Source organism: Hyla sarda, chromosome 1 (genome assembly GCF_029499605.1).
Source record: "Hyla sarda isolate aHylSar1 chromosome 1, aHylSar1.hap1, whole genome shotgun sequence".
Classification (NCBI taxonomy): domain Eukaryota; kingdom Metazoa; phylum Chordata; class Amphibia; order Anura; family Hylidae; genus Hyla; species Hyla sarda.
This window is the reverse complement of record NC_079189.1, coordinates 115,163,161-115,186,162: the sequence shown is the minus strand read 5'-3', so window position 1 is coordinate 115,186,162 and position 23,002 is coordinate 115,163,161.

Below are 23,002 nucleotides of genomic sequence, written 5' to 3'. Positions count from 1 at the left end.
GGTCGCATGGATCACTGTGAAATTTAGGGGGAGATTTGTTAAAACCTGTCCAGAGGAGAAGTTGCCCAGTTGCCCCTAGCAATCAATCAGATTGCTTCTTTCATTTTTAACAAGGTCTCTGAAAAATGAAAGAAGGGATCTGATTGGTTGCTGTGGGCAACTGGGCAACTTTTCCTCTCGACAGGTTTTTGACAAATCTCCCCCATAGAGAGTATACTAATCAATAGACAACCTGACAACAGATTCAGTTATTGCTGCTGTGTATATACAATATCAAAAACTTTATTTGTGTTTCTCAGATCTGGAATTTACTATATTTAGACATAATGAATTGGTTTTCTAGAAAATTCTTTAAATTTATTAAGCTCCTCTGATATGCATTTCCTATATATTCTCTTGGTCTGCATACATATTCATACAAAATCTCATTAGACACTTAAAAGAATGTATATAAAACTCAATGGGGGAGATTTATCAAAACTGGTGCAAAGGAAAAATTGCCTAGTTACCCATAGCAACCAGTCCAATTACTTGCAGAGGCCTTGTTAAAAATGAAAAAAAGTGAGCTGATTGGGCAACTTTTCCTCTGGACAGGTTTTGATAAATCCCCGCCATAGTGTGTGTGTGTGTGTGTGTGTATGTATGTACGTACGTGCGTAGGTGTGTATGTATGTGTGTGTATATGTGTATGTTTGTATGTGTGTGCGTGTGTATGTGTGTGTGTGTGTATGTATGTATGTATGTACGTACGTAGGTGTGTATGTATGTGTGTGTATATGTGTGTGTGTGTGTGTGTGTGTGTATGTGTATGTGTGTGTGTGTGTGTGTGTATGTTCCAGCATCACTTCCAAATGGCTAAAGTTATCAATGTGAAACTTGGTACACATGTTAGTTATATGTCAACAACAAACACAGGATAGGTAATTTAACTGTAACCCACCCCCATTTGAAAGGGTCAGGGTTTTATTTTTAGTCCCATACAAGTCAATGGGAAATATATGTTACTGCATAACTTCCAAACAACTGGAGATATTTCGATAATACTCAGCCACATGTTACTTATGAAAAGGTGAGAAAGGCCAGCGTGGAAAGTGCAGAAAATCCCTTTATTGCATAAAATCCAAAACACAGGACGAGGTAACAATAATGACGCATTTCAGGCGTGTACCACCCTTAGTCATATGACTAAGGGCGGTACACACCTGAAACACGTCATTATGGTTATCTCGTCCTGTGTTTTGGATTTTATGCAATAAAGGGATTTTATGCACTTTGCACGCTGGCCTTTCTCTCCTTTTAATACTTGTTGGTGTTGCCGCACACCTGGCGCTCTGTGGACGGGACCTTGATTGGGTGAGCTGATCGTCACATCTCTACTACATGTTACTTATGTATCCACTAAAAATATAGGATAGTTAATGTAACCCTAACCTACCCTTATTTGTGAGGGTTGGGGTTTTTGTTTAAAGTCCAATGCAAATCTATGGGAAATGTATGTTCCAGAATAACTTCCGTACGGCCGTGGATATTTCGATAATACTTGGTCACATGTTACTTATATGTCAAATAAAAATATATAATAGTTAAATAAACCCCTAACCTACCTCCATATGTGAAGGATTGTTTTTTTGTTTCAAGTCCCATGCAAGTATATAGGACTTCTGGTGCCTTACTTCACAAGCTCCGCTCTGCATCTCATGGTGAATGCGTCAGTCTGACTGGCAAGCCACACCCTCTCTGCATTCCATACCCCATCTTGCAAAGACAAGACCACCCTTTAAGCCACACCCCTTTTATTTTATGCTTACAATATCTTTACCACAATGCAGCCCCACCTCCTGAGGACGGGATTTGAGGATTAGTGAGGATTAGATATGAGGACGGGATATGAGGATGGGATATGAGAACGCGATATGAGGTTTAGGATATGAGGTTAGGATTTGGGGATGGGATATGGGAACGGGATATAGGGATGGGATATGAGGCCAGGATATGAGGTCGGGATATGGGGATGGGATATGAGGTTGGGATATGGGGACAGGGTATAAGGTCAGGATATAAAGGTCAGAATATGAGGTTGCGATATGAGGTTGGGATATGGGGACAGGATATAAGGTCAGGATATAAAGGTCAGAATATGATGTTGCGATATGAGGTTGGGATATGAAGTCGGGATATGGGGACGGGATATAGGGGCCAGGATATGAAGTTTGGATATGGGGGCAAGATATAGGGACAGGATTTGAGGATGGGATGTGAGGTCGGGATATGAGGGTGGGATTTGAGGTTGGGACCGGACATGGGGATGGGATATGGGGAAGGGATATGAGGACAAAATATGAGGACAGGATATGAGGTCGGAATATGAGTAGAGTATATAAGGTCAGGATTTAAGGATGGGATATGATGACAAAAGCTTCCTCCTTTGTTGCTTTTCCTCCCCACAAGGATAAGATAGGAAAAACCAGGCAGCGCTGGGTACTCAGCTAGTATACTTATATTTTAAACTTTAGGAAATATTTATGCATATATGTCTAAACATTAATAATAACATTCTGTGTTATGTTTAGGTCACTCATTTTTTATTGACTATTCCAAATACAGAAGAACCAAAACATTAATGGTTTTAAAACATTTTTTACATAAGCATTCCTAGAGTTTTGACATAGCTGTTATTTGAGCTTTGCTGCAGTGGTCTGTTAGGGGGCTTGCACACCACATTTTTGCTAAACAGTTCCCGTATACCGTTTCAAGTTAAAAACCGTATAGAAAACCGTATGCATTGACTTAACATTGTAAACCGTATGTCTAACGCATCATCCAGTTTAATCCGTTCTGCATCTTATACAGTTTTGTACCCGTACCCAAAACCGTAGTCTACCACGTCTTTTGGTCTGGGTGAAAGACCATATTAAACCGTATCATTTTTTTATTTTAAATATGGGAGTCAATGGGAACTGTACAGAACTGTATGTGTGTACGGTCCCATCAGGTTTTCACATACGGTTTTTGACTTTGCACAGTTATTTTTCTTGCTTTTTTACTTTATTAAAAATTGAGTGGAAAGTTAATTTTTCTCAGAAAACGGATGCAACCGGACATCATTTTTCAAATCGTATACTGTTTTTAACAGTATACCAGTTGAAATTTGTACACACGTTTTGATACAGTTTGGTCCGGTTTTGAGGAATCCGTTTTTCATCAAAAACCTGATACAGGAACTGTATAGAAAAATGTGGTGTGCATGCACCCTTATGGGTCATCTTCTGCTCTGGTCTGCTCGATCTCAGACCAGAGCAGAAGACCCGTGGAAGGCAGTGGAGGCAGGTGAGGGGACCTCCTTCTGCCATTCTGGATGGTCGTAAGAGAAAAAAAGGAAAGGGGGGCTCAAGCAAAATGCAAATCAAGTTAAAACAGGGCATAGAGAACACACAATTGGGAACGAGAAAAAGCTGAAATGTCACAATGGACGCACACCCAATACACAATATGATGCAAAGGTACAAGTATATTAACACAGTATGCAAATATCCAAAAAGACAATAAAAACTTTTAAAAAGGGCTACATGGAGCCACACTACAACAGTGGGACCTGTAAAGATCACCACTGGACATGGGTGAAACAAGTAAGGGCCCCCTTGAACCTAAACAAATGCTGTGGCCCAGACAATAGAAAGATAAACCAAAGTCATGCAAACACCAAAACATAATAACGAAATGAATTGTAATGAATCAAATATATAATAAACAATACAGTGCGGCAATAAAGGTATATGGAACAAAAAATAATAATGTGCTGTGCACAGAAGCCCCACAATATGTAGGCCACAGACGGAGGAAAGAAGGGGAGATAACCCGATTGACCCATGTCCACAGGGACAAACCCCATGCATTCCGTCACTGGTCACTGAATGTCTTTGGTGCCATAGCCGACTTCCGGTGGATCGGTCAGGTGACATGGTCATGTGATCAGTGGATATTATGATCACAGGGCCCATCCCCGGAGCTCACGTCATGTGCCGGAAATGGTCAGAGGCCCAATCATGTATTCATATTGACCATGTCACCTGTAGCATGCTGCCGACATCGGCATTGATTAACGCGCTGCCAGTAGAGACCAGCAGCACAAGCGCAGTGCAAATTAATCCGGCTACGGTCACATGATCCGGAATCCCGGTCATGTGATCAACATGTCACATATGACGTGCTGCCGGCGCCGGAACTAGGCAACAAAATAAACGGCGCAGGCATACTGGTCATGGGCTAACTGAAATCATGTGATCCAAGTAAAACTGGCTCCAGTCATGTCATCCGGGAACCCGTATTTATTTGTTTATTTTTTTGGTTAAAAATTATTTTATGAGTGAAAAAGTGAAGAAGGTGTGATTGAAAAAGGTGTGAGGATGATAAGAGACCACCCTAGCAATAACAAAACCACACCCTATATTATAGGATCCCGAATGAATAGAATAAAGTAAATACTATAATTATAATAAACATAAATTTATTACCAAGTCAAAAAGTACCAAATTCAATAACAATGTGCAAATATGCAAGAAAAGAGAGCCACCTACCTAGATTCACATGGGATAAAATACAGTAAGTGCCCTACTTAACCAGTACTTAATGGTACTGCGGGCGATCCAATCATCCATTTTAGTGATTGCAGCGCTGCAGATGCTGTGATCTGTATTGATCACGGCATCTGAGGGGTTAATGGCGGACATCCGCACGATCGCGGATGTCCGCCATTACCGGCAGGTCCCTGGCTGCTATCAGCAGCCGGACCTGCCGTGTATGACCCGAGTATCGCTCCGATGCTCGCGGTTATGTATAGGATGTAAATGTAGTACATCCTGGTGTGTTAAGTACCACAACACCAAGACGTACATTTACGTCTTTCATCGTTAAGGGGTTAAAAACTCTTTCAGAGCTTTAAAAAGCTGCATATCATACCTTTCTTCTTGCTCACATAGTGCAATTTCACAGCAGTAGAAAGCGGGCGTTTCCCAGCAGGTATGACCTCACTGAAGCCTGCTGGGGGACAACTTCCACCCTCACATTGTTGTAGCATTGGGATGAGTAAAAGACCTCAGGCTCTATGCATGTTTCTAGAGTTTTTGATACCCTGGGTGGATCCAATATTTGCCCCCCTCCCCCAGGTAGCAGTGTGATGTGCATTCATTACCAACCCCTCAGTATGAAGTGAGTTATTTCCCCAGCACCTCCTCCCCCATGAATTACAGTGTGGCATACATTCATCCCCTACATTCCCCCCTGGACAGCAATGTGGTGTGTGTTCATCCCCAGATAGAAGTGTGATATTGCCCAGCACAGTGCAAATGACGCTGCTGTCAGTTTACATAGCTTACTTTTTCAGTTTATTCCCTTTTTCACAGAGACCAACCCCTGGGACCCCCCCCCCCCCCCCCCCCACACACACACACAATCACTAGAATGGGGCCTTGGCACTCCATGGGTCATGGTACTGCAGACAGCACTTTATCAATTCATCCTATGGAAGGACCAAAGATACCAAGTACTGTACTTGGGTTTCTTTGACATTTCCATAGAAATTAACAAATGATGAGCTGTCTGTAGCTTCATAATGCCTGGAGAGCCAGAGCCCAGTTTTGGAGATCTCAGGGGTCCCTGTGGTTTGACCCCCTGTAAGATGACAATCTTTAAACATTTTTTTAGGCTGGATAACTCCTTTAAATATGTTAAGACCCAGGTAAGAAGATATCATTATTTAGGTGCAATTTCAGACTTGTGAAACTCTTTAAATACAATTGTTGCTGAGACTTATAAATTAAAAATCTTTAGATTTTTATCAAAAGGTGATGTTGTTGTCTTCTAACTTTTTTTTTACATGGCTTGTTACTTTTTATGACTTTGTATGCAATGCCTGTGTGTGACAGTTCTTATAGGGTTTTGTCTTTTGGTTTTCTGTTGGATGTCACTTTGAAAAACAGGGTAAAAAAGAAAGAAACTGTAAAATTCCTTTCTGTTCATAAATCTCAAGTTCTTTACCTCAGTAAAGCCTGGTATGGAACTCATTTATGTCTTTTTTTTCACTATTTTTACACCTCTCCTGACCTCGGAGAGTGCCCATCAGCACATTTTTTTCTTCTCTGGGATTGTGTCAAGAAAGCATAACCACATTTACTTCAAGCAAAGACAATTTTACTGGCTTGTAAAGGAGGTTTATGTGAATGCAACATCCAATATTTTTTTCCCTGTGAGACAATATACGTTGCCTAAACAAAAGGAGCATCTACTCAATCGGTGATCAAATGAATATCTTCTATCTTAAATTTGATGCTTTTTTTTCTACTCTCACAACCTTTGAAGCATGCGTATTGCTTATGAATCATGCTGTTCTCTTGAGAACTGTAATCTTACAGCTTTGATTCAGGTATAGTAAGTAGTTGTAGAACATACTGAGGAAGATTTATTGTTTAAAAAGCTCTATATTTGTAAAAATATGTTCCAACTTTGTTACATGAAGTAATTCATCCTTGTAGAATATATTTAAGTATATGTAGTCTTTACATATTGTTCAGATTTTTTTTTTACTTATTTGTATTTTTCAACAATATTACTTTATTAGATTATAGACCCCTGGATGGTATTCTTAATATGGACTACTAGAGAAACACATAAAATATATCACATTGGCCTCTGTGGAAATGAGCTTTATACATCACATATTCAATTACAGAAATAAATTCTGCAATAAGCCATGTCATACATAAAGTCAGAAGGCTGGAATTTTGTCAACTGCTAATGTTTTGATATAAAATAAGTAAGCAGAAATTATTTTAGTAGCGCATCTAATAATTCATATAAACATAAGAAAGTCAACTCTTATTGTACATCATGTCTTGATGTAGAATCAGAAAATAACCTATTATTTGAATCAAGTTTTTATGTTAAAAACATTTTTAATATTTGGTAATTTTTTTAATCTATTTTTCTGTTTTAATTCTTATATTTTAAAATAATCCTGAAATATTGCAGTTTTCATTCTCACCACTAAGCCTTAAACTAATCTGGTGCCTCCTGTTCAGTTTGTGATCATACCTGAAAAATGATTTGTGCAGCATTGCAGCTTAAGGTGACATAAGTGGATAGAGAAGACAATGGATTAAGCTCAGAGTTCAGTCTTCCCCTCCATGTGAAGTGATTTCTCCAAATATCACAGAGTATGACCAGTAACCTTTCCTTTTCATGTTAATGGCACAACTCCTGTTTATTGTTGCCTATGTCCACGGGACTTACTGTAAAGCATCATTTCAAATGCTGTTAAAAACATCAGAATCACTGTCACTATGATGATTTAAAAAGTTAAATAAATCACAATCAGAAAATATGAACAGATTAGAAAAAAAACATGTTTCAGTATCTGGCTCTAAACAGTAAAAAAACGAGGAGAGTAGAAGAAAATGTATGCCCTGATACTCCGGTACTATGCACACCAAGATGTACATTTGCATACTGTACAGTAAGGTAGCACAGTAAGGTAGCACTGTGTCAAGAGCCTACCTGTTAACATCACCGGACATCATCTCACTGATACCCACCATTAAATCTTCAGATGCTGTGATCGAAACTGAAAGCAGTACATTAATGGAAAAGCATGTAAACATGTGTACCATATTAATCATATTGAACCACAGAATAAAGAGAACATGTCATTTTTACTGTAAAATATACAGTGTGAAAACAAAACCCTCTAAAATTAGCAAAATTTTGATTTTCTTTTTAATTTCCCCACACAAATAATATATTTTTTATGGTAAACTGAGTGATGTAATTAGAAAGTACAATTGGTCACACAAAAAACAAGCCCTCAAATTGGTCTGTAGAGGGAAATATACAGAATAAAGATAAGGTGTCGTTTTTACTGAAAAGGGCACTGCGAAGAAACCGAAGCCCCCAAAAGTTACAAAATGACCTTTTTTTTTAACTTCCCCCACAAATATTTTTTTTCTTTCGTTGCAGATTATGTTATAAAACAAGTGACGTCATTACAATTGGTGATGCAAAAAAACAGCCCATACATGGGTTGGTAGGTGCAAAATTGAAAGTGTTATGATTTTTTAAAGGGGAGGAGGAAAAAACAAAAATGCAAAAACGAAAATTGGCCTGGTCCTTAAGGTCAAAATGGGCTATTTCCTTAAGGGGTTAAAGAAGGAAAAAATGTAAATGCAAAAATTAAATTGTCTGTGTCCTTAAGGCCCAAATAGGCTGTCCTTAAAGGGGTACTGGAAACATCTTATCCCCTTTTCAAAGAATAGAGGATAAGATGGACCCCCGTGATACCAGGGCCGGCAGTGGCGGCAGCCAGAACACGGAAGCTTGCAGCTGCCACCTTTGTGACATCATGCCACACCCCCTCCATCCAGGTCTATGGGAGGGGGATTGGGGGCTTCCATCGCCAATCATCAGACACGTAGAGGAGTTCGCTCCATGCACCAAATAACTGGGGTGCAGTGCTGGATCCAATCATCTGTAATGGCGGACAAAGTTCTCCTCACCTGCCTCTGGCCATCTCCTGGGGTCTTCTGCTCTGGTATGACATTGAGCAGACCAGAGCAGAAGATCGCCCATAACACTGATAAGTGCTATGCTCTATGCATTGCACTGAACAGTATAAGCAATCAAGTGATTGCAATAAATAGTCCCCTATTGGGACATAAAAAGTGTAAAGAAGAGTTTAAAAAAAGTAAAAAGAAAGGTGAACAATCCCCTCCCCCGATAAAAATTTAAACTGTCCCACTTTCCTATTTTAAAAAAAGTGTAAAAAAAAAAAAAAGAATAAATAAATTTGCCGTGTGAATAAATGTCCGAACTATCAAAATATAATGTCAATGATCCGTATTGACATTGCGGCATAAACGTAAAAAAAAAAAAGTCCAAAATTGCAGCTTTTTTGTCATATCATTTTACAAAAAAAATTATAAAAAATGTATTAAAAGTTTGATAAAGTACAGATCATGGCGAAAAAATTAGCCCTTATGCTGTCGCTTATATGGAAAAATGAAAAAGTTACAGGTAATCAAAATAGAGGGATTTTAAGCGTACTAATTTGGTTAAAAAGTTTGAGATTTTTTTAAGCGGTACAATAATACAAAAGTATATAATTTTAATCATATTGACCCAAATTGCGGTTTTCTTTTCAATTTCCACACAAATAGTATTTTTTGGTTGTGCCATACATTTTCTGTTAAAATGAGTGATGTCATTACAAACTACAACTGGTCACGCAAAAAACAAGCCCTCATACATATGATTTTTAGTAGGCGAGGAGAAAAAACTAAACTGCAAATGGGCTGAGTCCTTAAGGGGTTATATATATATATATATATATATATATATATATATATATATATATATATATATATATATATATATAAGCAAAAAGAAAAATAGCCAGCACAACAACCTAATACACGGGTGCACACTGCTGTGGCAGATACAGAGTACACAAAAAAGAAGATTGCAGCAGCACACATTGGTCAAAAAATTGAGTCTCTTAGCGCACTTTTTTGATCAAAAACGTGTCCCCCATCCACCACGGGGAGGTGGCCTCATTTAGGATGGGACCCTAACACACATTCTGAGCCTAACACTCAGATACCAACTCACCTCTGCTAGGCATATAGCCTCTGACTGGGTGACATGCTGGATCCATATACAATTTAAAAAACCACCTGGGAGAATCGGGGAGGGATGCACAGCTAAAGAGGGTGCCATTCCCCCTGTGTAGTAAATACAAGCAAAAAGAAAAATAGCCAGCACAACAACCTAATACACGGGTGCACACTGCTGTGGCAGATACAGAGTATACAAAATAGAAGATTGCAGCAGCACACGTTGGTCAAAAAATTGAGGCTCTTAGCGCACTTTTTTGATCAAAAACGTGTCCCCCATCCACCACGGGGAGGTGGCCTCATTTAGGATGGGACCCTAACACACATTCTGAGCCTAACACTCAGATACCAACTCACCTCTGCTGGGCATATAGCCTCTGACTGGGTGACATGCTGGATCCATATACAATTTAAAACACCACCTGGGAGAAAGGGGGAGGGGTGCTCAGCTAAAGAGGGTGCCATTCCCCCTGTGTAGTATTTACTACACAGGGGGAATGGCACCCTCCTTAGCTGTGCACCCCTCCCCCTTTCTCCCAGGTGGTGTTTTAAGTTGTATATGGATCCAGCATGTCACCCAGTCAGAGGCTATATGCCCAGCAGAGGTGAGTTGGTATCTGAGTGCTAGGCTCAGAATGTGTGTTCGGGTCCCATCCTAAATGAGGCCACCTCCCCGTGGTGGATGGGGGACACGTTTTTGATAAAAAAAAAGTGTGCTAAGAGCCTAAATTTTTTGACCAATGTGTGCTGCTGCAATCTTCTTTTTTTTATACTTTATATATATATATATATATATATATATATATATATATATATATATATATATATATATTATCTTCAAATAAATAGTATAAAAGAGACAGAAACCTGCACTTCGTAAGTCTGAACGAGGCTCACTGTCCATAAGAGTTAACCTCTCCCATTGCAGTAGTGCTAAACCCTCTCCACTGACAATATAAAACTTTTAACAAGAATAACAGAAATAGTAAAGAGGGTAGCGACTCACTTGTACTTCATATTTCTTTTTTCTTTATTTCGAAGTACAAAATCACAGTTAAAAGCATTTCAAACAACAAAGTGCTGTAGTGCAGATGCCGGGGGCTAGCTAGCTCAGAGAAATCACTGAGCTAGCCAGCCCCCGGTGTCTGCACTAATAAACTTTGTCGTTTCGAATGCATGCTTTAAACGGGATTTTGTATTTCGGAATAAAGAATACAGAAATATGAAGTACTGGTGAGTCGCAACCCTCTTTTCTACTTCTGTTATCCTTGTTAAAAGTATAAAAAGATCACGCTATCAAACTAATGGTACTGGTCTTCTTTTTCCCAGTAGAGTACAATATGTAAATTTATTATTTCTTAACAGTAAGAACACATTCTAAATTTAGCAATTTATAAATTCCAACCAACAGATGTCTCTCTACTCAAAAACATCAAAGCTTACTGTAAATACCGTATGTAACTAATAATTTAATAATTTTTATTATTATCATCATTTTCTTAAATGTGGGATTACTGTAAATTCACATTTAGATTCGGTGAATAAGACATCTTTCTTCTTTCTGTTTTGTAAATATTAAGTATAAAATTTATGACTAGTGATTGATTGATTGATTAATTTGGGAAGAATCAGAGTAATTTCAACATTTTGCAAATAAGATTTTTTTTTGGTCCTAGCGCCCGCCAGATCATTCGAATGAGCAGAATGTCCGCCTCTATTTTCCAGATGGACATTCCATAATTTTACTACCGTGTGATAATACCCTAAGTGTGAATACTCTAAGTGTCAAGCATGCAAAGTACTTTTATTGGGCCCACAAGCTATGAAGTGATGCAAAGACTACTGTTGATGACAGAAGTCCCTGCTGCTTTACAGTAAGCAGAAATGCTATATGCATTGCTGCTTATTTTTTTTTAGAGTAAAAGAAGAATAAGTAGCTGGGCTATGCATCACCACTTTTCACTAACTGGGCCAGGCAATAAGAAAAATAATTTCTTAATTTATATGTGTATAGGCTCTGCATATGTACATGCAAGTCGTAATGCACGCTAAGCATATACATTCCATTGTTTTCCAATGTAATGTGCCATGGAAACTACCTAGAGCAGAACACGTTCCTGTAAATCATGAGGCCCTGCTTAAGGACCCCTTAAGGACCAAGCCCATTTTGGCCTTAAGCACCAGACCCATTTTATTTTTGCATTTCCATTTTTTCCTCCTCACCTTCGAATAATCATAACTCTTTTATATTTTCATCTCAAGACGAGTATGAGGGATTGTCTTTTCTGTGACCAGTTTTCCTTTGTAATGACTTCACTCATTTTACCATAAAATGTATGGCACAACCATAAAAATACTATTTGTGTGGCGGAATTGAAAAGAAAACCAGAATTTTGCAAATTTTGGAAGGTAAAATTATACCCATGATTACATACTTTTCTATTACTATACCGCTTAAAAAAAAACTCAAAGATTTTAAGCAAATTGGTACGTTTAAAATCCCTCTATTTGGTCGACCTATAACTTTTTAATTTTTTCGTTTATGCGGAGGTATGAGGCTCAGTTTTTGCGCCGTGATCTGTACTTTTTATTGATACTACATTTGTGTATATAAAACTTAGAATAATTTTTTTTATTAAATTTTTTTGGAATATGATGTGACCAAAAAGCAGCAATTTTGGGCTTTTTTAATTTTTCTTTACGTTCACGCTGTTCATCATATGGGATAATTAACATTATATTTTAATAGTTCAGACATTTACATACGCGGTAATACCAAAGATGTTTATTTATTTTTTTAAGCTTTTTGGGGGTAAAATGTGAAAAATGGACGTTTTACATTTGTATTGGGGGAGAGGATTTTTCAAATTTTTTTCTTTTTTTACCTTTTTTTTTACACTTTAATAGTCCCCATAGGGGACTATTTATAGCAATGACTTGATTACTAATACTGTTCAGTGCTATGCATAGGGCATAGGACTGATCAGTATTATCTGGGATCTTCTGCCCTGGTCTGCCCAATCTCAGACCAGAGCCAGAGACCCCTGGAGATGGCCGGAGGCAGGTGAGGGGATCTCCGGCCACCATTACAGATGATCGGATCCTCGCGGCAGTGCTGTGAGCAATCGAATCATCCATATTAAATGCCGCACTATCGTAGATGCCCTGATCTATATTGATCACAGCATCTGAGGCGTTAATGGCAGACATCTGTGCGATCACTGTTGTCGCCATTGATAGCAGCCGAGACCTTCCGTGAATAATGCGAGCACCAGTCCGTTGCTCGCGGTCATGTTCATGATGTAAATGTACAGGGTGGGCCATTTATATGGATACACCTTAATAAAATGGGAATGTTTGGTGATATGTGTATATGTGAGGGGGGAAACTTTTCAAGATGGGTGGTGACCATGGTGGCCATTTTGAAGTCGGCCATTTTGAATCCAACTTTTGTTTTTCCAATAGGAAGAGGGTCATGTGACACATAAAACTTATTGGGAATTTCACAAGAAAAACAATGATGTGCTTGGTTTTAATGTAACTTTATTCTTTCATGAGTTATTTACAAGTTTCTGACCACTTATAAAATGTGTTCAATGTGCTGCCCATTGTGTTGGAATGTCAATGCAACCCTCTTCTCCCAATCTTCACACACTGATAGCAACACCGCAGTATAAATGCTAGCACAGGCTTCCAGTATCCGTAGTTTCAGGTGCTGCACATCTCGTATGTTCACAGCATACACAATTGCCTTCAGATGACCCCAAAGGGGCATTGCAGGATTTTTTTTTTTATTTGACCATGCTACAGGGGCTGTAAAGTTAGTGTAGTTCATAATATAGTGTTCGTACCTGTATTTCATGGTGGTCTTGCAATTCTTATGTGATCTTTCCCAATATTTATCTTTAAGAGCATATAGGTTTTCCCAGGTTGCAGTGTGGCCTGAGACATTACATCACTAGTCAGGTGTTCAAGGAGTGGAGCGACTGTTGGGTGGCAAGGAGATCATTCTGCAGTGAATAATAGTTTTGCTACATCTGGAGGCACCCTGATTAGAAAATGGAAGTCAGCACACATGTGCTTCAATGGGTGGGATGGCTGATGTGTGGGAGGGAGAAAAGTGACCCCACACTTACATACAACAAATTCTGGGAAATGTAGTTGAATGGAGGGAACTCTAACAGGAAATAGCCATTTCACAAAAAGAAATCAGAAGCATTGTACTGGACTCACAACATAGCCATTTGGCCTCAAGACAAGCACAAACTGTGAAGGGGCAAACTAAAATCATTTAACCTGTCTTACTTTTTGAGGTAATTACTTTGTAATGGGTTACCCAATCCAAATGATTGGGAAGCTGTTATTTCATGAGACATTGCATTTTATGATACTGGTACATTTTGGTTAAAATAAGAGATGAGCAAGATGAGCCAGTAAAACCTGGTCTTGCTAAAAACTTTTTCTAAAATCCTGTTTAGAGAACATTAGAATTTTGCCAGGCTCCGCTCATGCAAGCTTGGTAATGGTGCTATTACGGGAGAAGGGATGAGGAACACATACGTAAGGAAATAGGAATATTGGGATGACATCACGGTAGTCCTGCAAACAGTGCAGCCTGCAGCAACATCACATGACTTAGCGAGTCATTGCTTGGAGACGGCCACCCAGGACAATCAGGCGATAGCATAGGAGTTGGTACAAAATTAGTGATAAAATCCTATGCATTGTGTTGTGGCCGCCTTAGTGAGCAATCCACAGAAGAGCTCACTGTGGCACTACTAATCCCAGAAAGCTTTCACACTACAATAAAAATGTAAGCAAACAATTTTGCAGTGACCTGCATTACTGTGTCCAGTTTTTGCACCACAAATTTCCGCAGTGTGACTGCCAAGCAAGCCCATAAAAGCTATAACATTGCAATACAAAGCAAGCTTAACAAAACATTGTTCAGTGGACTGACCTCAGTGTCATGCATTACTATGTGCAATTCATGCACTGCAAATCACAGCAGTTTGAATGCAGAACGAGCCCATAGAAAGCTATCACACTACACTACAAGATAATGCAATTTGAGCACAGCATTGTACAATGGGCTGACCTGCATTATTGTGTCCAGTGATTCTGCTAGACTACAAATCTCAGGAGTGACTGTTAAATGAGCCCATAGAAAGCTAGCACACTAAAACACAAAGCAATATGAGCAAAGGATTGTGTGGTAAGCTGACTTCAGTGAACTTCATTACTGTGTCCAATTGCTGCACTACATAACCCAGCAATGTGACTGCAGAACGAGCCCATAAAATCTATCCCACTACCACACAAAGAGAAGCATTGTGCAGTGTGCATTCCTGTATTTTACCTACACGTTTCAAGCTGGACCTAACAAAAAAATGCATTCCTATAAGTGAGAGTGAAAGTTTAATAGGCCTTTTATGCCACATTACTTGTATTTTCTGGGTTAAAGCAAGTAGAGAGTATTTCTAGCTGGGCTTAAAAAGAATTCTTAGATGTCAAAGTAAAAGAGGACTAGGCTTTTTATGGCACGTTAATAGTTTTACTAGTTTTAACCAAAAAATCGGTCAGGGCTGGTACCTTAGAGGGGTATTCTGTCTGTATACATCTTAGGGGATAAGATGTATGATCTCAGGGATCCTGCCACTGGGACCCTTGCGATCTCAGTGGATACCCCGGGGCTGCCTCCTAGACCAAGACATGATGTCATGACGACGACACCTCTTGACATCACGCCACGCCCCCTCTATTCATGTCTATGGGAGGAGGCGTGTCAGTAACTGTCGGGAGTAAAAGTAAATGCCCATAGCAAGCACAGAGAGCACTGTGGTCAAACAGAAAAGAACTCCAGAAAGAAATACAACTTCCTGTGGAGCATACAGCAACTGATAAGTACTGGAAGGATTAAGATTTTTAAATAGAAGTAATTTACTAATCTGAAAAATAATTGAATAGTAAGCGCTGTATTATACACACAAGTTACAAACTGACCTGTAGATAGTACAGTTGCTGATAAAAATCGGTGGTTGCGGTGTAAGTGTAATGATCCCTCAGCAATGCTGTTACAGCACGATCCCTGTGTATTGCAGTGGAGGAGGTACCCCTCTGCAGATACGTGGACTCCCTGAAGTGGTGTTCCAGAGGTTGCAAGTGGTTCTTACTGAATTGACTCCCGGATGTAGCGGGTTACTTCTTTTAATGTTGTTTCCCAGAGTATTACTTCATGAAGGGTCCGGTCTCTAGGAAGGAGCGTGGATTGCAGTGGGAGCGTGCCCCGGCTGGTGGCGCCTCTACCAACTTGTACGCACGCTACGATCAGGTTAAGGTTCCGACTGAGTGTGTTGTGAGTGACGTCACTATGGTATCCTCAGCAGTCCACAAGGCTATCGACGTACGTTTCGGAAGTCTCGGCTTCCTTTGTCTGGATCGTATCCACCCCCGTACTATCTACAGGTCAGTTTGTAACTTGTGTGTATAATACAGCACTTACTATTCAATTATTTTTCAGTATATTACTTTCTACACAGTGTGCATCCATAGGGGAGCACATTTATAGTAAAGCAGCAGTACAATCACACATCAAACCAGACCCATCCAGCACTAGTGATCTTTTTTATTCTATAATTTACTAATCTGTTTAACTTTCTGGCACCAGTTGATTTGAAAAAAGAAAATATGTTTTCATCCCCTTTAAAGACTTACTTAACCCCTTAATGACGAAGGACGTATATTTACGTCCTCCGCCGACTCCCGCGATATGCCACGGGACCCGGTAGCTATCAATGGCCGGGACCCGCGGCTAATACAGGACATCACCGATTGCGGTGATGCCCTGTATTAACCCTTCAGACGCAGCGATCAAAGCTGACCGCCGTGTCTGAAGCGATAGGGGAAAGTATCCCGGCTGCTCAGTCGGGCTGTTCGGGACGGCCGTAGTGAAATCGCGGCATTCTGAACAGCTTACAGGACACCGGGAGGGCCCTTATCTGCCTCCTCGGTGTCCGATCGGCGAATGACTGCTCCGTGCCTGAGATCCAGGCAGGAGCAGTCAAGCGCCGATAACACTGATCACAGGCGTGTTAATACACGCCAGTTATCTGTGTAAAAGATCAGTGTGTGCAGTGTTATAGGTCCCTATGGGAGCTATAACACTCCCAAAAAAATTGTAAAAAAAAGTGTTAATAAAGGTCATTTAACCCCTTCCCTAATAAAAGTTTGAATCACCCCCCTTTTCCCATAAAAAATAAAACAGAGTAAATAAAAATAAACATATGTGGTATCGCCACGTGGGTAAATGTCCGAACTATAAAAATATATCATTAATTAAACAGCACGATCAATGGCGTACACGTAAAAAAAATTCCAAAGTCCAAAAAAAGCGTATTTTTGGTCACTTTCTATACCATTAAAAAATTTGTAAAAAGTGATCTAAAAGTCCGATCAAAGAAAAAAGGGTACCAATAAAAACTTCAGATCGCGGTGCAAAAAATTAGCCCTCACATTGCCCTGTATGTGGAAAAATAAAAAAGTTATAGGGGTCAGAAGAGGACATTTTTAAACGTATAAATTTTCCTGCATGTAGTTATGATTTTTTTTCCAGAAGTACGACAAAATTAAACCTGTATAAGTAGGGTACAATTTTAACCATATGGACCTACAGAATAATGATAAGGTGTCATTTTTACCGAAATATGCACTGCGTAGAAACGGAAGCCCCCAAAAGTTACAAAATGGCGTTTTTTTTTTCGATTTTGTTGCACAATGATTTTTTTCCCGTTTCACCGTGAATTTTTGGGTAAAAATATTAATGTCACTGCAAAGTAGTATTGGTGATGCAAAAAATAAGCCATAATATGGATTTTTAGGTGGAAAATTGAAAGGGTTATCATTTTTAAAAGGTAAGGAGGAAAAAAACGAAAGTGCAAAAACTGAAAAACCCTGCGTCCTTAAGGGGTTAATGTGAATCCTCGATATACCTTAAACAGAAAGTCTATGCTCATGGGGACAAGGCGGGTAGGATGATTACAGCTTTAATAAAAAAGCAGAGAGAGATATCATTTATCCATACCATTAAATCCTCTGATATGATATCCTTTACTCTTCCACCAAGGATATTGCCAAGGCTTTTATGGATTACTGCTTCTCTTTATATAATCTGCCATTGTCCTCCTCTTCCCCTCAAGACATATCCCTTTTAATATTCACCTTTCTTGATAAGCTCCAATTTCCATCCCTCAATCCAGATGATGCAGACACCCTAACTAGGTATATCACGCAACAAGCGGATAGAGAAGTTGTTTACTCTTTCCCTCTTGGGAAAAGCCCTGGTCCTGATGGATTCACCATCTCCTATTTTAAAAATTAATGGATGTTTTGGCCCCGCACTTGACAGACACATGTAATGCCCTTCTAAAGGGTGATCAGTTTCCTAAGCAGTCCCTGGAGGCTCATATCACCATTATACAGAAAGAGGGTAAAGATCATGTGCCAGTTATAAACCCATTTCTTTCCTTAAAGGGGTTATCATGGAAAAAACTTTTTTTAATATATCAACTGGCTCCAGAAAGTTAAATAGATTGGTAAATTACTTCTTTTAAAAAATCTTAATCCTTTCAGTACTTATGAGCTTCTGAAGTTAAGGTTGTTCTTTTCTGTCTAAGTGCTCTCTGATGACACGTGTCTCAGGAACCGCCCAGTTTAGAAGCAAATCCCCATAGCAAACCTCTTCTAAACTGGGCGGTTCCCAAGACATGTGTCATCAGAGAGCACTTAGACAGAAAAGAACAACCTTAACTTTAGAAGCTCATAAGTACTGAAAGGATTAAGATTTTTTAATAGAAGTAATTTACAAAGCTGTGGATACAGAGACAAAAAAAGACATGTTCGCACATCCACAAAATGCACTAATGATCTAATGCTTCTCTGCAATATATATAAAACAAACAGGTCGTTTGTGTACTTTATGATCATAAAGTGCATGAAGCCCGCCAGCCTCGTCACGGCCACCTGGATGTGGCGGGTCCCTAACATCCCTAGCATAAAATGGTGCGGCACCACGCGGCGACCACCACCGCCACGACACCAGTGTCCACGGGAGGGGAACGACCCGCTGGCCGAGCAACCCCAAATGCCACTCGAACCAGCCCACGGGACGCTCCCCCCCCCACGCAGACACGGCGCCATGGCAGGAGCAGCCGCCACGCAGTACCACACCAGTCTGAACGGAGTGTAATAGTTCACCTACCATATGCCTCCATTCAGAGACTGGAAGCCTAGCCAGGAAGGGAGGGGCCCTAGAGCACTTCCTGCTCAACTTATATGTGCAAGGGCTATGGGGGAGGGGTGAAGTGCAGATCAAGCAAAAGCAAAAAAAAACGGAAAGGAGAATATAAAAATGTGGATACAGAGACAAAAAAAGACATGTTCGCACATCCACAAAATGCACTAATGATCTAATGCTTCTCTGCAATATATATAAAACAAACAGGTCGTTTGTGTACTTTATGATCATAAAGTGCATGAAGCCCGCCAGCCTCGTCACGGCCACCTGGATGTGGCGGGTCCCTAACATCCCTAGCATAAAATGGCGCAGCACCACGCGGCGACCACCATCGCCATGACACCAGTGCCCACGGGAGGGGAACGACCCGCTGGCCGAGCAGCCTCAAATGCCACTCGAACCAGCCCATGGGACGCCTCCCCACGCAGACACGGCGCCACGGCGGGAGCAGCCGCCACGCAGTACCACACCAGTGTAAAAACCTGTTAGTTTTTGAAATTATGCTGAGAAGCAATTAGATCACTATACAAGATTGTAGATGTGTGACCATGTTTGTTTCTTCTATCTGAATTAATTTATAAATCTGTTTAACTTTCTGGAGCCAATTGATATATATAAAAAAAAGTTTTTTCTTGGATAACCCCTTTAACCTTGATGTTATGGTTTGGGCCAAACTCCTGGCAAACAGGATTTGCAAAGTCCTACGAAAGCTGATACATCCAGAATTAGGTTTTGAGGAGGGAAGACATAAAGTTATTAGAGTCCTTCATGCTGTCCAACAAGCTCACAAACCAATACCCCGATGCTTCTCCTTGGTACAGATGCTAAAAAAGTTTTTTATAGGGTGGCAGGGAATTTTATGGAGCATACACTATGGGATTATGGAGCATACACTAATCAAGCTTCATTTTTCGCCTCAATTGATCTATAAGATCTTCTCTCTTTATACTACCCCTTATGCTCGAGTAAAAGTCAACTTGGGTCTCCTTTGGCTCTCTCAAAAAAAGGAGGTGACTGCTCTACGAAACCTCCTTTCAAAAGGAACCTTGTTAATTAACTTGAATTCTCTAATATGAAATAGAATCTACAAGCTGTACCTCCTATTGTTACAGCCTCTATAATTCCGCAAGCACTGAACACACCAGTAGATAAGACTAATCCTCTTTGGCCCTCATGAACTTCAATACCACTTGCTGATCTCTTTACAAATAACACACCACCTGATACAGAGGTACTCCAGTCTCTGGTGCTCTCCCATTCCTCATGCTTATTCTGCAAGATAATGGTGCATTTCTAACAGAGTTCTCTATTGCCAAGTCCCTCCCCTTGTTGGAGGAGCTCTATGTCCATGGTTCTAGGATTAAACTAAAAATATCCAGTTTTTATAAACATTTAATACATGACATGTCTACTAATCCCCCTCTCTACCTCCAGGCATTAGTCTTAATGATGATCTCCACCATCAAGTGCTTTGATGCTCCCACGGCTTTTCCCACTGCTTTAAATTGCAGGAGAATAATTTCAAACTACTCACCAGATGGTATAAGACTTCAGAAGCTCTTTTCCGTTTTGGCCTCTCTAACTCCAAGGTATGCTGGAGATGCAATGCTGCCGTGGGCACATTTGAGCATATATGATGGTTTTGCCCCATTATCAAACTTTTTTGGAAGGATGTGGAGGATACCATAAATTTGGTTTGTGGACGTTCCTTCTCTCTCCATGGGTCTTATGCTGCAAACTTTTCTGCTCCCTGCTAAATTTTTATTAGGATAAGCTATGCAATCATCTTGCCACGGCTTCCCAACAGCAAACACCTGCCAAATAAGGGTTCACTCTCTGATGAATCAACCCACCACTCCCTCTGTCAGTGCTACCCCTTCAAGAGGCATAAGCTGCAGCAATCTCTTCACATTAGAGTACATAATGACAAAGTTTTAACATCTAGTATTTCATCCTGACATGAATTGACATCAAAAGGATGTACTATTACAACCAGCTAGGCTTACACATACACAACCTGCCATGATCCCAAAAAAAAGGAATAATTTTTTCAACTGTTTAATGTTTAATAACCCCTTAACCCTTTAAGGACCCAGCCAATCTTCACTGTAGGACCAAGCCATTTTTTGCACATCTGACCACTGTCACTTTAAGCATTAATAACTCTGGGATGCTTTTACCTTTCATTCTGATTCCGAGATTGTTTTTTCATGACATATTCTACTTTGACATAGTGGTAATTTTTTGTGGTAACTTGCATCCTTTCTTGATGAAAAATCCCAAAATTTGATGAAAAATTCGAAAATTTTGCATTTTTCTAACTTTGAAGCTCTCTGCTTGTAAGGAAAATGGATATTCCAAAAAAAAAAAAAAATGTTTGATACACATATACAATATGTCTACTTTATGTTTGCATCATAAAATTGACGTGTTTTTACTTTTGGAAGACATCAGAGGGCTTCAAAGTTCAGCAGCAATTTTCCAATTTTCCACAAAATTGTTCGGCGGGCGCAGTAGAGGGCTCCGAAGCGAAGGAGCGACAAGGAGATTTCGGAGAGTATGTTTTTCTGAAATGGTTTTTGGGGGGCATGTTGCCTTTAGGAAGCCCCTATGGTGCCAGAACAGCAAAAAAAAAAAAAAAACACATGCCATATTTCACATTTTTGCAAGGGTTAATAGCAGAACATACCCCCCAAAATTTGTAACCCCATCTCTTCTGAGTATGGAGGTGACCCATAAGTTGACCTGAAGTGCACTACGGGCGAACTACAATGCTCAGAAGAGTAGGAGTCATATATGGCTTTTTGTGAGCAAATATTGCTCGGGGGGCATGTCGCATTTAGGAAGCCCCCATGGTGCCAGAACAGCAAAAAAAAAAAAAAACACATGGCATACCATTTTGGAAACTAGACCCCTTGAGGAACGTAACAAGGAATAAAGTGAGCCCTAATACCCCACAGGGGTTTCACGACTTTTGCATATGTAAAAAAAAAAAATACACTAAAATGTGTGCTTCCCCCCAAATTTCACATTTTTGCAAGGGTTAATAGCAGAAAAGACCCCCCAAAATGTGTAACCCCATCTCTTCTGAGTATGGAAATACCCCATGTGTGCACTACAATGCTCAGAAGAGAAGGAGCGCCATTGAGCTTTTGGGAAAAAAAATTGTTTGGAATGGAAGTCAGGGGCCATGTGCGTTTACAAAGCCCCCCGTGGTGCCAGAACAGTGGACCCCACACTTGTGACCCTATTTTGGAAACTACACCCCTCACAGAATTTAATAAGGGGTGCAGTGAGTATTTACACCCCACTGGCGTTTGACAGATCTTTGGAACAGTAGGTTATGCAAATGAAAAATTTAATTTTTCATTTTCACGGACCACTGTTCCAAAAATCTGTCAGACACCTGTGGGGCGTAAATGCTCACTGTACTCCTTATTACATTACGTGAGGGGTGCAGTTTCCAAAATGGGATCACATGTGGGTATTTATTTTTTTGCGTTTATGTCAGAACCGCTGTAAAATCAGCCACCCCTGTGCAAATCACCAATTTAGGCCTCAAATGTACATAGTGCGCTCTCACTCCTGAGCCTTGTTGTGCGCCCGCAGAGCATTTTACGCCCCACATATGGGGTATTTCTGTACTCAGGAGAAATTGCGTTACCAATTTCTGGGGTCTTTTTTTCCCTTTAACGCTTGTGAAAATAAAAAGTATAGGGCAACACCTGCATGTTAGTGTAATTTTTTATTTTTTATTTTTTACACTAACAAGCTGGTGTAGCCCCAACTTTTCCTTTTCAAAAGGGGTAAAAGAAGAAAAAGCCCCCCAAAATTTGTACTGCAATTTCTCCTGAGTACGGAGATACCCCATATGTGGCCCTAAACTGTTTCCTTGAAATATGACAGGGCTCTAAAGTGAGAGAGCTCCATGCGCATTTGAGGACTAAATTAGGCAACACATAGGGGTGGACATAAGGGTATTCTACGCCAGTGATTCCCAAACAGGGTGCCTCCAGCTGTTGCTAAATTCCCAGCATGCCTGGACAGTCAG